This window comes from Pelodiscus sinensis, chromosome 4 (genome assembly GCF_052426305.1).
Source record: "Pelodiscus sinensis isolate ZL-2025 chromosome 4, ASM5242630v1, whole genome shotgun sequence".
Lineage (NCBI taxonomy): Eukaryota > Metazoa > Chordata > Testudines > Trionychidae > Pelodiscus > Pelodiscus sinensis.
In genome coordinates, this window is record NC_143055.1 from 135,351,766 (window position 1) to 135,364,800 (window position 13,035).

General features: G+C 43.4%; 1 long non-coding RNA gene across 1 annotated transcript in view; it reads left to right on the forward strand.

Moving 5' to 3' along the window:
- LOC112546584 (uncharacterized) overlaps positions 1-11,877 on the forward strand; it is a 387,426-nt gene extending 375,549 nt beyond the window's left edge. The window contains exon 4 of the long non-coding RNA XR_012903931.2: positions 11,671-11,877. This is a non-coding gene — a long non-coding RNA (uncharacterized LOC112546584). The remainder of the gene's footprint in view (positions 1-11,670) is intronic.
- Positions 11,878-13,035: the final 1,158 nt, after the last annotated feature.

Consider the following 13,035-nt stretch of genomic DNA (forward strand, 5'->3'; position numbering starts at 1 on the left):
CTCTTGCCAACAAACATCCCTTATCTCTGTTGAGGCAAAGGTGAGAGGATTTTCACAAGCATCAAAAGCATTCCTCATTGGCCTAACTATATTCCTAGTTAAGTCAGTGGCCATTTTCTCAACTTTTGCTGTTTAATGTTGAGCTGCGTTATAACCTCCCAGGCTCTGATGCACCACATGGTCCTTTGTCGGCCACAGGATTGGACTAACTGAAATGGCCAGTTTCTGCCATGATTGAAATCGGAACACAGAAAACCTGGATTTGAGTAATTGCTTTTAATTATGCTCTTCACTTATACTCTTCAATTATTTCCCCAGAGAAAGGTTCGTTTTCATGGGCTGGCACGTACCACCATTAAAGCAAGTGGAGTTGACTCTTTACAGCTAAGCGTACTCTTGACACAAGACTTAGGACTCCTTTTCGCTAATCAGAAAAACATGCTATCACTATGGCTATGGTGTATTCACCATCCCTGGCTGTTTTTACATCAGGGTGTGATGTTCTTCTCAAAGATCTGCTAATCCAGAGAAGTCCTAAGGCCTTAGCTCTACAGGATGTCAGACTAAATGATAACAGTGGATCCTCCTTGCTTGACTTTCCAGGAGTCTATGCTCTAAACACATATCATTGGAACAATGACATAGCTTAGAATAGAGGCCCTCTGATTCTTCCTTTCCACATTTTATTCGTTACTCTACAAAATGGCGAATGATGTATTTCTTATTAGATAACATTTTCACGTTTGATGCTTTTGAATGGAAACTGGAATTCAATTACAAATACACAAAACGGCATTTTGAAACTGTTTTTTTGTTGAGTCACTAAAACGACTCGATTTTTTCCACTGTCCAATTGTCGACAGCTGTAAAGGAAGCAAGCTAGATGCCTCTGATGAATAGACTGAGAGAGTGAAAGTATTTCTGTTCAACTGAAACCAACAGTAATTAAGGCAAACTTTTTTGTGTACCACCAAAGCTGAAAGTACTGACACTTGTGGGGGGTGGGGGCCGTGAATACAAGCATTCATTCCATTATACAAACTAAAAAGCACTGGATATTTCATATTGTGCCATATGTATACAACTTGATCACCGAAGTTAAAGATAATATCCCTCCTGATTCTATTCATGAAAAAGCAGCCTTAAGCTCGTAAGTTAAGGTTTATGATGACAGCTCATTAGTTCAGCATATTACTGTGTTTTTCTTTTTTTGCATTGATTACAGCAAGTTTAAGCCATCAGTTGTGAAATTCAAATTTAATTGCAAGCAGTTTTGTTTTTTAAAAAGAAAAAAAATTAAATAAAAATGTTTTGGTTTTTTAGATAATTGATTTTTACTCACCTGGCTGTTCATGGAAAGACTCAAATATGGATATTACTAGAAGATTTACCTGGAGTTGCTCATGTGCTTAACTTAGTTCAATTTGGGGTTTTGGAAAATAAGATGAATGGCCTGCAGGCTGTCCTGGGGGGCAGGGTTGAGGAGGGGGCATGCTCTGGGGCACTGTTTTGGGGTAGGACACCCACTCTGTTGAAGAGCGTCATCCCAACTGCCCAGTCTCCTACTGGTGAGGCTGCCCCCAGCAGTCACTCTGCAATATAGCTTGCTGCCTCTGGTGGTGTCTGTGAGTGCTGCATCCCTCCTTTCTCCACCCCCTCCCTTTCCATGTTCTGAAAAACAGTCCCATTCCCGGCATTTCCTGTTTTTCTGGCACAACCAAACCCTGCCCTTGCTTTAAGTTTGGGTAAGAGGAAGCTGCATACTGAATTTGATGGCCCTAGCTCTTACTGTTTATGTGGAGTTATTGAATGGACTCACACACACAGATAGACGAACTCACAGAGAGATGCACAAATCTCTAAAATGTGTAGAGAGAGACTCGCTCTTTAGAGTTCTGATCCCCCTTTGAACTAAAAAATAAATAAATATTTATTATGTAAGCAATCATTTTGATAAATACTTTAGCAACCCATCTAATAATTAAGATTAAAACACTACTTCCATTGCAAATGCCCCATTTTAGTTATCATCAGATTCTTTATTGAGGGGAGGCCATATTTTCCATGCTTGGTCTCTGCCCAAAAGTAAATTATTTGGAAAGTTGGGTTCTATGTGTGTTTAAAGACAAAACAAACAAAATAAACCTTATTTTAATCAGGATTTTTATGAAGGAACAATGCAACGGAAGCTGAATTCATTAATAGCTATTGTCCAAATTTGCCTTATTTTGTAGATCTTATTTAGATGCAAAGAGCATGGACAAAGGAAATTGTTCATATCTTCAGAGTTACTGAAACAGTGAAAGCTTTCTCATGTTTACACAGTAGAGCTTGGAGTTAAGTCTCTGTGTTCGATCTATGGCTTAAAAAGCAAATGGCTCGTGTTCATTTTTATATCATATTTCATTTGATATGCTCATTTTTGCATATAATTTTGCTATTTTTCTGCTGATACTACAGCACTATTGTATGTTAGAGGAACTGAGACTTAAATTCCAGCCAAGCCTCAAATTTATATAGAGTTCTGTATTTTACTGTATATAAGGATGCAGAAATTGTAAGTTGATATATTGATTTAATTGAAAATTAATGCAACATTATAGAAAGCCCATATTTTAGGGCATAAGTAAAAGAGGACAGAGTTAAGCTTTAGCTCTGTAGCTTTTTTGTGGCTTTCTAGGGGTAAGAAGAAAAAAATGTGTAGCAGCAAGTGCCTAATTAACCGTTAAAATAACTATCATCAATCCAACAACATGACTTGACACACCAAGGAACTAGTATATATATTACATTGTTACTCGATGTGACCAGAATTGTAACAACAATATTACCATCTTGTCTTCCGATCACGTGCAACAAGTAGAGTTCTAGCCTTGCTAAATAGCTACCTTATACTTGCGAGAGAAAGGGGGTGAAGAGAATTTCTCTGGCTCTCATAAAAGTAATTTGGCACATATGGCTGAGTTAATGGCTCTTAACGGGGGTTTCTGTAGGGAAGCTCACAACAGGGCATAGGCCTAAGGGCTAACCGTGAGTATTTCGGAAGGAGGGTTATTTAAAGTCATCAGCCCTATGCTTTTCATTCATTTTATTCCATGACTTTGTTGACTTGAAAATAATAATTGTGGTATGTGACAGAAATGAGGCTAAGATTAGATACAAGTGGCTGGAACATCACCATTAGCTCGCAGAACTTTACACTGCACGTGTAACCCACAAGCTTCCAGAAGAGGAACAAAACAATAATCCAGATATGAAGCCCACTGAATGGAGTGATGGATTTCACATATACTTGTCAGTAACAGAGGCGAAGTATCTTAGGCCTTGCAGCTGGAGAGGAGGCAGTCGGGCCTAGTGGCCAGAGCAGGGCTGGAACAAGGCAAGACAAAGGCTGGGGACAAGGGTGGAGTCAGAAAAGAACTGGGGGCAAGACGGAAGTAGGAGCATGCTGAAGCCTGTGGAGTTTGTCACCACTATCAAGCAGAGGAGAGTTTTGAGCCATGGAGGAGCAGGGTCCTTGGTGTCCCTTCCAGCCTGATGGTTCTATGACACCCACCCTGAGAACAGCCAGACCAGCTCCTGGAGTGTGGACTGGCTGCGGCCTAACACAGGCATGACTCATCCCCCCGAGGGACTGAACCACGCACTAGTTCTGGGATGACACCTCCCCTCTCAACAATCCTCCAAGTCACTGGCCATAAGCCAACAGCCTTAGAAAAGCCTGGTCAAATGTAGAGAAAAGCAAAGCTGCCAATGGAAACCGGAGCCACACGGCCAGTGGGGGTCATCAGTTAATGCAGGGTGCTATTGTTGTTTAGAAGAGTATGTGCTGTCTGTAAGTGAAGGGGGGAAACTCTGAGTCCTGGGGCATCCGTGCCAAGATTCCCATACGTCCATGATTTCACTCACATTCCTAGGTGTTGTGAATATGCATGGACATGAATCCTGGCTTTTGAGGCTCCTCCTTGGGGACAGACTGAATGTGTCCTTCAATGCTCACCTGTTCAGGAAAGCACTTACAGATGTGCTTCACTTTCAACCTGGGAGTTGTCAAGCTCCCACCATTCACTGACCTGGTCCATTGTTACAAGCATATACGTATTAGTGGAGCAGGATACTAGTACCGTATTTCTCCAACCATGACCTTTGCTGGGTGCCTTCATCCCTTAACGTATCTTGTGGTGATTGGATCCTTCACTTGAGGTCTGTCATGCCAGCTTGCGGCGTAGGGCTGGAGCAGCATACAGAGGGAACCCCCACACACAGCCAAACACCTATCAACATCTAACCACTGAGAGCTGGAATGAATATGTCTACTCCAGCACAGGAATCACGTGCCTACCTCAGAGCAGATGTAGCAAAAGAAATGTAGGCTTTGCAGGGGCCTGAAGAGGTCACCCAGTCCATCTACCCTGAGGAAGGACCATGTAAGCTGTTCCTGATAGGTGTTTGTCTATCCTGCCTATAGGTCGTCTATAGGCTGTGGAATCCCCATCACTGGAAGCGTATAAGAGAACGGAATTAGAGAAACACCTACCCAGGGACAGCCTAGGTTTTCTTAGTCCTGCCTCACTACAGGAAGCTGTGACTCCAAGGTTCCTTCCACCATCATATTTCTGTAATTCTCCTTCTTGGACCCTTGTCTCTTCACATCTCTCCTCAGAAGGCAATCTCATCCATGCTCTTAATCACTTTCTTTGCCCTTCCCCACACCCCTGCCATTCCTACCATTCCTGTGTGAGAGGAGAGGCTTAGCTATTGCAGTCCCGTTAGAACACAAGGCGAAAGAGTGGGTGGCAGAGGAGGAATGCATCCCAATATGAATGGTCCTCTGAAGGAGACTATGAGATTACTGCAGTGCCCAGAAAGGCAGACTAAGAGTGAAGCCAAAGGAGACAGGCTTACTACTGGAGCCTAATAATAAAGGCAATAGCATTGTAAGGAATTTTAAGAAGTACCAAACCCTTAAAAGAGCAGCTTCAGTAGCCATTAAGAAATATTACAGTGAATACTGATCTTTGTTCTTTGTGGAACAAGCTAATTGCTAGAATCGGAATAGATTTACCCCAAGGAGTACTGCTAGATGGTTAGCCAGATGCATTATGGGCATTTTTCATCATCCTTTGAATTAACTTGTACAAGCTGTTGCCAATCACAATACCCAACTAGCAACACCATTCGTGCAATCCGGGGCTGTGACCAATGACAATATTCCAAGCAGGATGTGAAAGCAGTCAGAGCTTTTCATCAGGAAAATGTAATCTTTCTGCTATAACCAGTGTGAGAACCCCTGTTACAATTATGCCCTGAAGCAGACTGGACATGAAGATTTTTACTAACATTTCTATACTGACCTTTCTTTGTTGTTTTAAATCAGCAGGGATGGGGGGAAATCACCAACTCTCAAGTTTGTGCTAAGTAGAATCATATAAAAGACAGCGGTAGCAATAAAAAATGTGATTACTGTTTAGGGTTAGGTGACGCTAACATAATTCATTTATCATTCAGTTCCTGGTCCTGATTCATAAATGAAAGAAAAGCTCTTGGCTTTTTCTGGCAGAAATAACTGTTTATAACGCAGAACACACTGTACACGGAATTCTGAAAAACATATCCTCAGTTAGTTAATGAAAAATGTCTTTAAAGACCATATCAACTCCCCAGGTCACATGGGAGTGTGTTAGCCCAAATGGCTTCACAAGACCACAGCTATCCCTTACTCATAGAATAGTAGGACTGGAAGGGACCTCGAGAGGTCATCGAGTCCAGTCCCCTGCCCTCCTTGCAGGACCCAGCACCATCTAGATCATCCCTGATAGACATTTATCTAACCTACTCTTAAATGTCTCCAGAGATGGGGATTCCACAACCTCCCTGGGCAATTTCTTCCAGTGTTTGACCAACCTGACAGTTAGGAACTTTTTCCTAATGTCCAACCTAAACCTCCCTTGCTGCAGTTTAAGCCGATTGCTTCTTGTTCTATCCTCAGAAGCCAAGATGAACACGTTTTCTCCCTCCTCCTTATGACACTCTTTTAGATACCTGAAAACCGCTATCATGTCCCCCCTCAATCTTCTCTTTTCTAAACTAAACCCAGTTCTTTCAGCTTTCCTTCATAGGTCATGTTCTCTAGACCTTTAATCATTCTTGTTGCTCTTCTCTGGACCATCTCCAATTTCTCCACATCTTTCTTGAAATGTGGTGCCCATAACTGGACATAATACTCCAACTGAGGCCTAACCAGCGCAGAGTAGAATGGAAGAATGACTTCTCGTGTCTTGCTCACAACACACCTGTTAATGCATCCCAGAATCATGTTCAATTTTTTTGCAACAGCATCACACTGTTGACTCATATTTAGTTTGTGGTCCACTATAACCCCTAGATCCCTTTCTGCCATACTCCTTCCCTGTATGTGTGAAACTGATTGTTCCTTCCTAAGTGGAGCACTTTGCATTTCTCTTTATTAAACTTCATCCTGTTTACCTCAGACCTTTTCTCCCATTTGTACAGATCATTTTGAATTATGACCCTATCCTCCAAAGCAGTTGCAACCCCTCCTAGCTTGGTATCATCTGCAAACTTAATATGCGTACTTTCTATGCCAATATCTAAATTGTTGATGAAGATATTGAACAGAGCCGGTCGCAAAACAGACCCCTGTGGAACCCCACTTGTTATAGGTTTCCAGCAGGACTGAGAACCATTAATAACTACTCTCTGAGTACGGTTATCCAGCCAGTTATGCACCCACCTTATAGTAGCTCCATCTAAGTTGTATTTACCTAGTTTATTGATAAGAATATCATGCGAGACCATATCAAATGCCTTACTAAAGTCTAGGTATACCACATCCACCACTTCTCCCTTATCCACAAAACTCGTTATCCTATCAAAGAAAGCTATCAGATTTGTTTGACATGATTTGTTCTTTACAAATCCGTGCTGGCTGTTCCCTAATACCTTACCGCCTTCCAAGTGTTTGCAGATGATTTCCTTAATTACTTACTCCATTATCTTCCCTGGCACAGAAGTTAAACTATAGTTTCCTGGGTTATTCTTATTTCCCTTTTTATAGATGGGCACTATATTTGCCCTTTTCCAGTCCTCTGGAATCTCTCCTGTCTCCCATGATTTTCCAGAGATGATATTCTTCTGCTCAATAAGAGATTCTGAAATATTTCATCCTTGCTAAACTTTGCTTAACCATGGGCCTCCTGTTGGCAAACCAGCAAGACAGAAGTCCCCTAAAGTGGATATTCAAGTTCTCGGTCTACCAATCAAGGGTCCAGATTCCAGCAGGGGAAGCTACAACTGGGAGGAAGATACAAAATGTGGTGCTGGGTTGGGAAGGTCACTGTGGATTAAAATACTGTGTTTAAAAAGGGCAAACAGAGAAATGTCAGCACATTTGGTTTACTGTGACATTTGCCTGAACTTTGACTCTAAGAGTCAGGGAAGCACTGGCCATGGGAGAAAGAATGTCCCCAGGAATGAAAACTTGGACACTCATGATCTGCTCTGGAGACACAGTGAGCATCCATAATGCCCTTGAAGTCATGGGGAGCGTGGCTCAGGTCCTTTGAAATTAGGCCAGTGGATCCCTTTGCTCTGTTTGCCAAAGAAAGCAGTTGTCCCACAGCTGTTCTACGGGTTATATCTGGCCTTCAGTATAACTGTAGGGGGTGATCTGACAGAATGTTCAGTGCTAACCTAGCTCTGCTCCCATTGGCCCATCCATGGCAAGTGTTATGAAAAACTTCAGCCATAACGTTTCCTCCATTTGCTCAGCGTCTGCCATCAGCTTTGTCTTGAATAGTCAGTAAGCAGCTTGGTCACTTGTCCTATCATTTTAGCCATGGCTGCAGTAGTGGCCAGGGGGTCTGTGTATGTTGAAATGGCTGGGAATTGTTTCTATTCCTATCTCCCCCTGCACAGATCACCTCTGGAAATCCCATTTGAGGTTTGCCTCTTCTGGTGTGATCACAAGTGTCAGGATATTGGGTGTTTTTCTTGGAGCCCTACTTCCCAGTGTCACGCAAGTTCGTTGAGAACCTCAGCTGGCATTCAGAGACAAAGTAAACTTCTAGGCCCTGTCGTCACAGAGCAATGTTTGAAAAAATGAACCAAGTGCAGCCAGAGTATTCAAACACCCGGAGGCAAATGAGAAGTATACCATTAAAGACAAATCATAGGGTTTTTAAAGACACTCTTATGACTTTTTTCAATTAACTCATTAATGTTGGAATCTTGGAGTGAGCAGTTTTGACTATCCAAGAATAGTCACCTTGGATTCTAGTAATAATAACCATATTGATTTCTTATGTAGAACTTCTCATCAGTTGATCTCAAAGCACTTCACCACCTGCAATGCATTGAAATGTAACGCAAGACCAGTGTTCTCATGCTCACTAAGATGTCATCATATTATTACAATAATGATAGCAAAATAGCTGGCAGATGTTCCCTGATGGAGGTGCTGCTTAGAGACAGACCTTGTGTGGATTGAAAACAGAGCATGTTCATCTGCCACACCATGGCTTTATCCCTCACTGTGTCATCTTTGGTTCTCTTTCACACTGCCCTAGACGTATTCCTGGGGATCTAACCCTAGACAAGGAAATTAATAGGTGCACTGGCCATAAGCTAAGCTTATTGCATATATTAGTAATGAAGCGAGTCTTGCAGCTGACATTTCTTGGACGCTAATAGATGCAATGTTTTATTGCTCTGAAATGGTTTTAGTTTAATCCTTCACATGAAATGGAATATCCTTCTTTAAAAAAAATAAACTCAACGTGAAAGAAAAAAATCTACTCTCTGCCAAGTGGTTTTTAATTAGAATGACAATAATTTTCTTAACTATAAAAATTGCATTCCTCAAGATATGCTCCCAGAGCCCAAAATTAGTTAGAAGGTGTTACATATCACAGCTTGATCTGAATGTAATGTGACATATTTCAACAGATATTCGATGGAAATTTTCCAGTGTCCTTGTGCATTTCCACGGCAGACTAATGAGTTTCAGTATATATGATGCCTTTTAAAACTCATAGGGCTCTGTTATGCCCACTGAGAGATGTCATGTTTCCACATTCAGTAATCTGAACCAGTATTTAACAGGCACCAGGCCATAGATGGACCTATGAGCAATCAAGGCTTTTCCCGTCTCCTGCACTTTCAGAATGGAATACTTCTGTCGGTTTGCCCAATACGGATGTACAGAGGAAGCACTGCTGGTTCTAACGCTGTACTCTGCATTCAGTGCGTTAAAGGCTGGTAGTGGAAGTCAAGGCTAGCTCGGTTTACTAAGAAACCTGCAATCTGTTCTCATTATATAGCTTTTGGTAGTTAAGGGATAATTTATTTTGTTTTATAACTGCTAAGATTGATTAATAACCATAGTGACGGATTGCAGGTCTGGATGTGCAGCCACAGATCAGACAAGCCAGTGGTGATGCATCAGGAGATATATACGAGTCTCATAGCATTTTAGTGGGTGCCACTTAAATGTCAAGAAGCCAGGAAACATGGATGTAGCAGGAAAAGCAGCTGAGGGAAGGATGGTATAAATTAAGCAGCTTGGATCTTTAATTTTATATCTTCTTGTGCTTGTTGCTGTCCCTTTGGGTATGTTAGCCAGGCTCAAAGCCCCTGATCCAAATTCTACTTCATTTCTAACTGGTGCAACCACGCTGATTTTAGCGTGAAGTCATTGCAGAATTTGGTTCCCATAGACTTATATTCATTTACCATCATATGCTTTACAGTACTGATTAGATCACATCATTTGACCTAACACCTACATTTGACCCAACATCTTCAAGAAGGACTGAGGAACAGAATTTTGCCCTTATTATCGAGATGTGTTGCCTCCGAGACGTTCATCAGTGGAATGGAAATCGTGAAATTGGGTGTGGATGTGTTCGTTTCCTTTCTGAGAAATGGAGAAAAGACAACATGCTGTCTTTCTCTCGCTTGCTTTCCTTTATACTCGCGCCTTCCAAAAGAATTAGGCATAAGGGTAATAAAATTATCCACATTTACTCTTCAAGCTGAAAGGCCCCTGTTTTAGGGTGAAAAAAGAAACACTAGAACACAAATGCAATTTATTTTAATTGCTAGTCATATGAATAGGGTTGCAGTAACATTTCCGTGAGCTACCTACAAATGGGTGCTTCGCTTTTGTCCACATTCACTTACGAGACAATGCCTGCCCTCCCCCAAGCTAAAGAGGTTATAATAAATTGAGGGAGCGCCTACATTTAAAATACCTAGCAGTTCAACCTCAAAGAGATAGCTCTCGTGAACTCAGTGGAGTGTCCTTGATGAAGAAAGGCCTATGGAGGAAGAGAAAAGGCATAATCTTTGATATAGCGCTTGAGAGATGGGAATGATTGTCTGCCTGTTTGAACTGTACGCTGTTGAGGATCTCTGGGTGCCCCGAAGGCAGTGTGCAGCCACCCACAACTGAATCCTTTGCCTTATTACTATCTGTATTTCAGTAATGGCTAGAGACCCTCGCTCAGGCTTGGACCCCCAATAGGGATGTTGCTGTCCTTGCCCCAAAGAGTTTACAGTCTACGTAGCCAGGCAAAGGCTTGGAAGGGGAGCAGGGTGCTGGTGCAAGAGCACCTAATTAGCCCCTGCCCTGCAGGCTCCAAAGGGGAACAGACTGGGGCTGATGAAATGGCCTGATGCTGGCTTGAGAACGGGCAACACCTGTACGTTTAATGCGCCAAGGGCTATGTAGGCTAGGAAGGAGCCAGAAGCAGGGGCAGGCAGTGAGGAAGAGGTCGGGCAGAGAGGGGCTGGAGGCCTCCTAGCTGAAGGCTGGTTCTGCCTGTAAGAAGAGAAACCCCTCTAAGGACTGGTTAACACATTACAAAGGCAACTTGCCCTGCCTTTGACATTCACATTTTCACATCAAAAGCTATGAATGGGGCTCATCCAGAGAAAGAACCAGAAACCCAGGTTTCTGAATCCTAAGGCAGTGCTCCCAGGAGAATGTGGTGGTGATTGGGCATCCCCTGAAGCCCCTTTTTAATCCAAATCTGAGGAGCCCAGTGGCATTACAAAAAAAGAACCTGCTTCTGGAAAAAAGCCCCTACTGCCATGAGTCTGCAGACAGAGTTCAGATTCATAGAACAAGAGTACGCTGTGCTTTCTGCTTATAACAATCCCTGGTGTTAACGGGGCACCTCGAAGCCTCAGGCTTAGACCAGAAACGCAATGCTCTGACGAGCACGGGATGAAAAGATGGTCAGACTTGAGCTGGAGCTGTTTGGGAAAGACTAGAAATTCTCAAACTCAGAGAGGGGAACTGAATTGGATCTGGTGTTCTGGTTTGGGCCTGTCTTGGTGACGTGTTAGAGATGGGAGTGAGATGTAAATTCTGGTGCAGAATTTGATCACTATCTCCTTTCCAATTCTGACAAAATCCTGGCCTGGGTGGTTCGCTCAGTCCATAATTGAGCTACGGAGCCTGCTATGAAATTCAGATCCAAATCTGAGCTCAGAATATTTAGTTGCATCTGAGATTTTGCTGTGGGCTAACCTCTAGTTCCATTATTTGCATTGTATTGATGTTGACCTTTTTCAAGGGCTTTTCTGATGCCAGGAAGAGCCATTTATGGGACTTAAAATAATGAGAAAATTGGTTTCTTGCAGATGGAAACATTATGAGAAGACTAGTTCCCTGAGACAAAAGAAGAAGGTGGGAAAACAAAGCTTCACAATACAGTCAGGACACTTGGACGCCTTCACAGCACAGAAATCCGAGCCTGCCCCACACCATCATGGCTCCAAGGTAAATGATGCTACACCATGTCATTTGGCAGTTGCTATGGTAACAGTATTGTTTTGTTGAATAACTGACGGATCACTCGACACAAATGTGTACCAACTGTCCGTGTAAGTGTCAGTAATTGTAAGTTGCTGATGCCTTAGAGACTCAGTAATATATGCACGTCCATTTCATCCTTTTCGTTTTCTCATCACACGTGCACCTAGATTAGGTACAAATACGGGGCTGTGGTTTTCATGGGCTTCCTGCAACCATTCTGCCCCTTGTGCCTACTGATTGGGGGGCCCGGGCCCCTCTGACTTGAAGTGAGCCACATGGAGATGGGTCAGCAGGGAGCCAGGCTCAGCTCCTCTTTTTATCGTTCTTAGGAGCAAATGGCCCCTAATGGTATGTGGCATGAATTTGAAAGGCGTTGCAGGGGCTCTGCGCCTCTGGAAAGCAGCCCGGCACACGCTCGGGTCTGAAAGGGTTGTCCCACTCAAGCCAAAGGAGGTGTTCCGACCTCGCTGGCCAGCTTCTAGGGAAGGGCGTGACATGCGCCTGGCCAGTGGCTTACCCAACAGTTGGTTAAGCAGCAATGGCAGGCTGGGAAGCTGAGCGCCTATCTTCTAGGAGAGCACAGTGTCCCTGACAGAACTGGGGTTAATAGGTGGGCTAGCCAGGTGCATCAGTTCATCACCCTCATCCAGTGGCAGTGGAGATAAGTTTGGGGTTTGCCCCGTTGTCCAGTTGCAACGCTGCCTGGGAGTCACCTCTCGGTGAGGGGGAGAAGAGTGACGCTGGAGCGGGTGGCCTGTGAAACCCACTGGTCAGTGTGTTCCTGAGTGAGCCCCAGAGAATGGGAGTCACAGAGCCGGGCTCTGTCGAAACTCATGTATGTAGTTTAGTCCTTGACATCCCTTCAGGCAGCGCCCGTCATAGCTGCTCCGCAGTACAGCAGTGAAACCAGCCATTAGTAGAGGCGGTAAGAGTAGAATTTGTACCCTCAGCGTACGTTCCCTGAGGCTGTGGGGAAGACGCTTGGCCCTGCCTTTCTAGCCCATTTTGATCATCCCAGGGGACATTCAGTTGCTTCAGCCTCTCAAAAGTTTTAAAAAATAAACACTTCTCAGTACCCATCAGCAGTAACCCCCTAATGGCAGTCATGCCAGGGAGGATTTTGGCCCACAATTCTCCTCCCCTCCTACCTCCAAGTGTTTATCTCCTATGTCCTTTTAACATCCATCAAG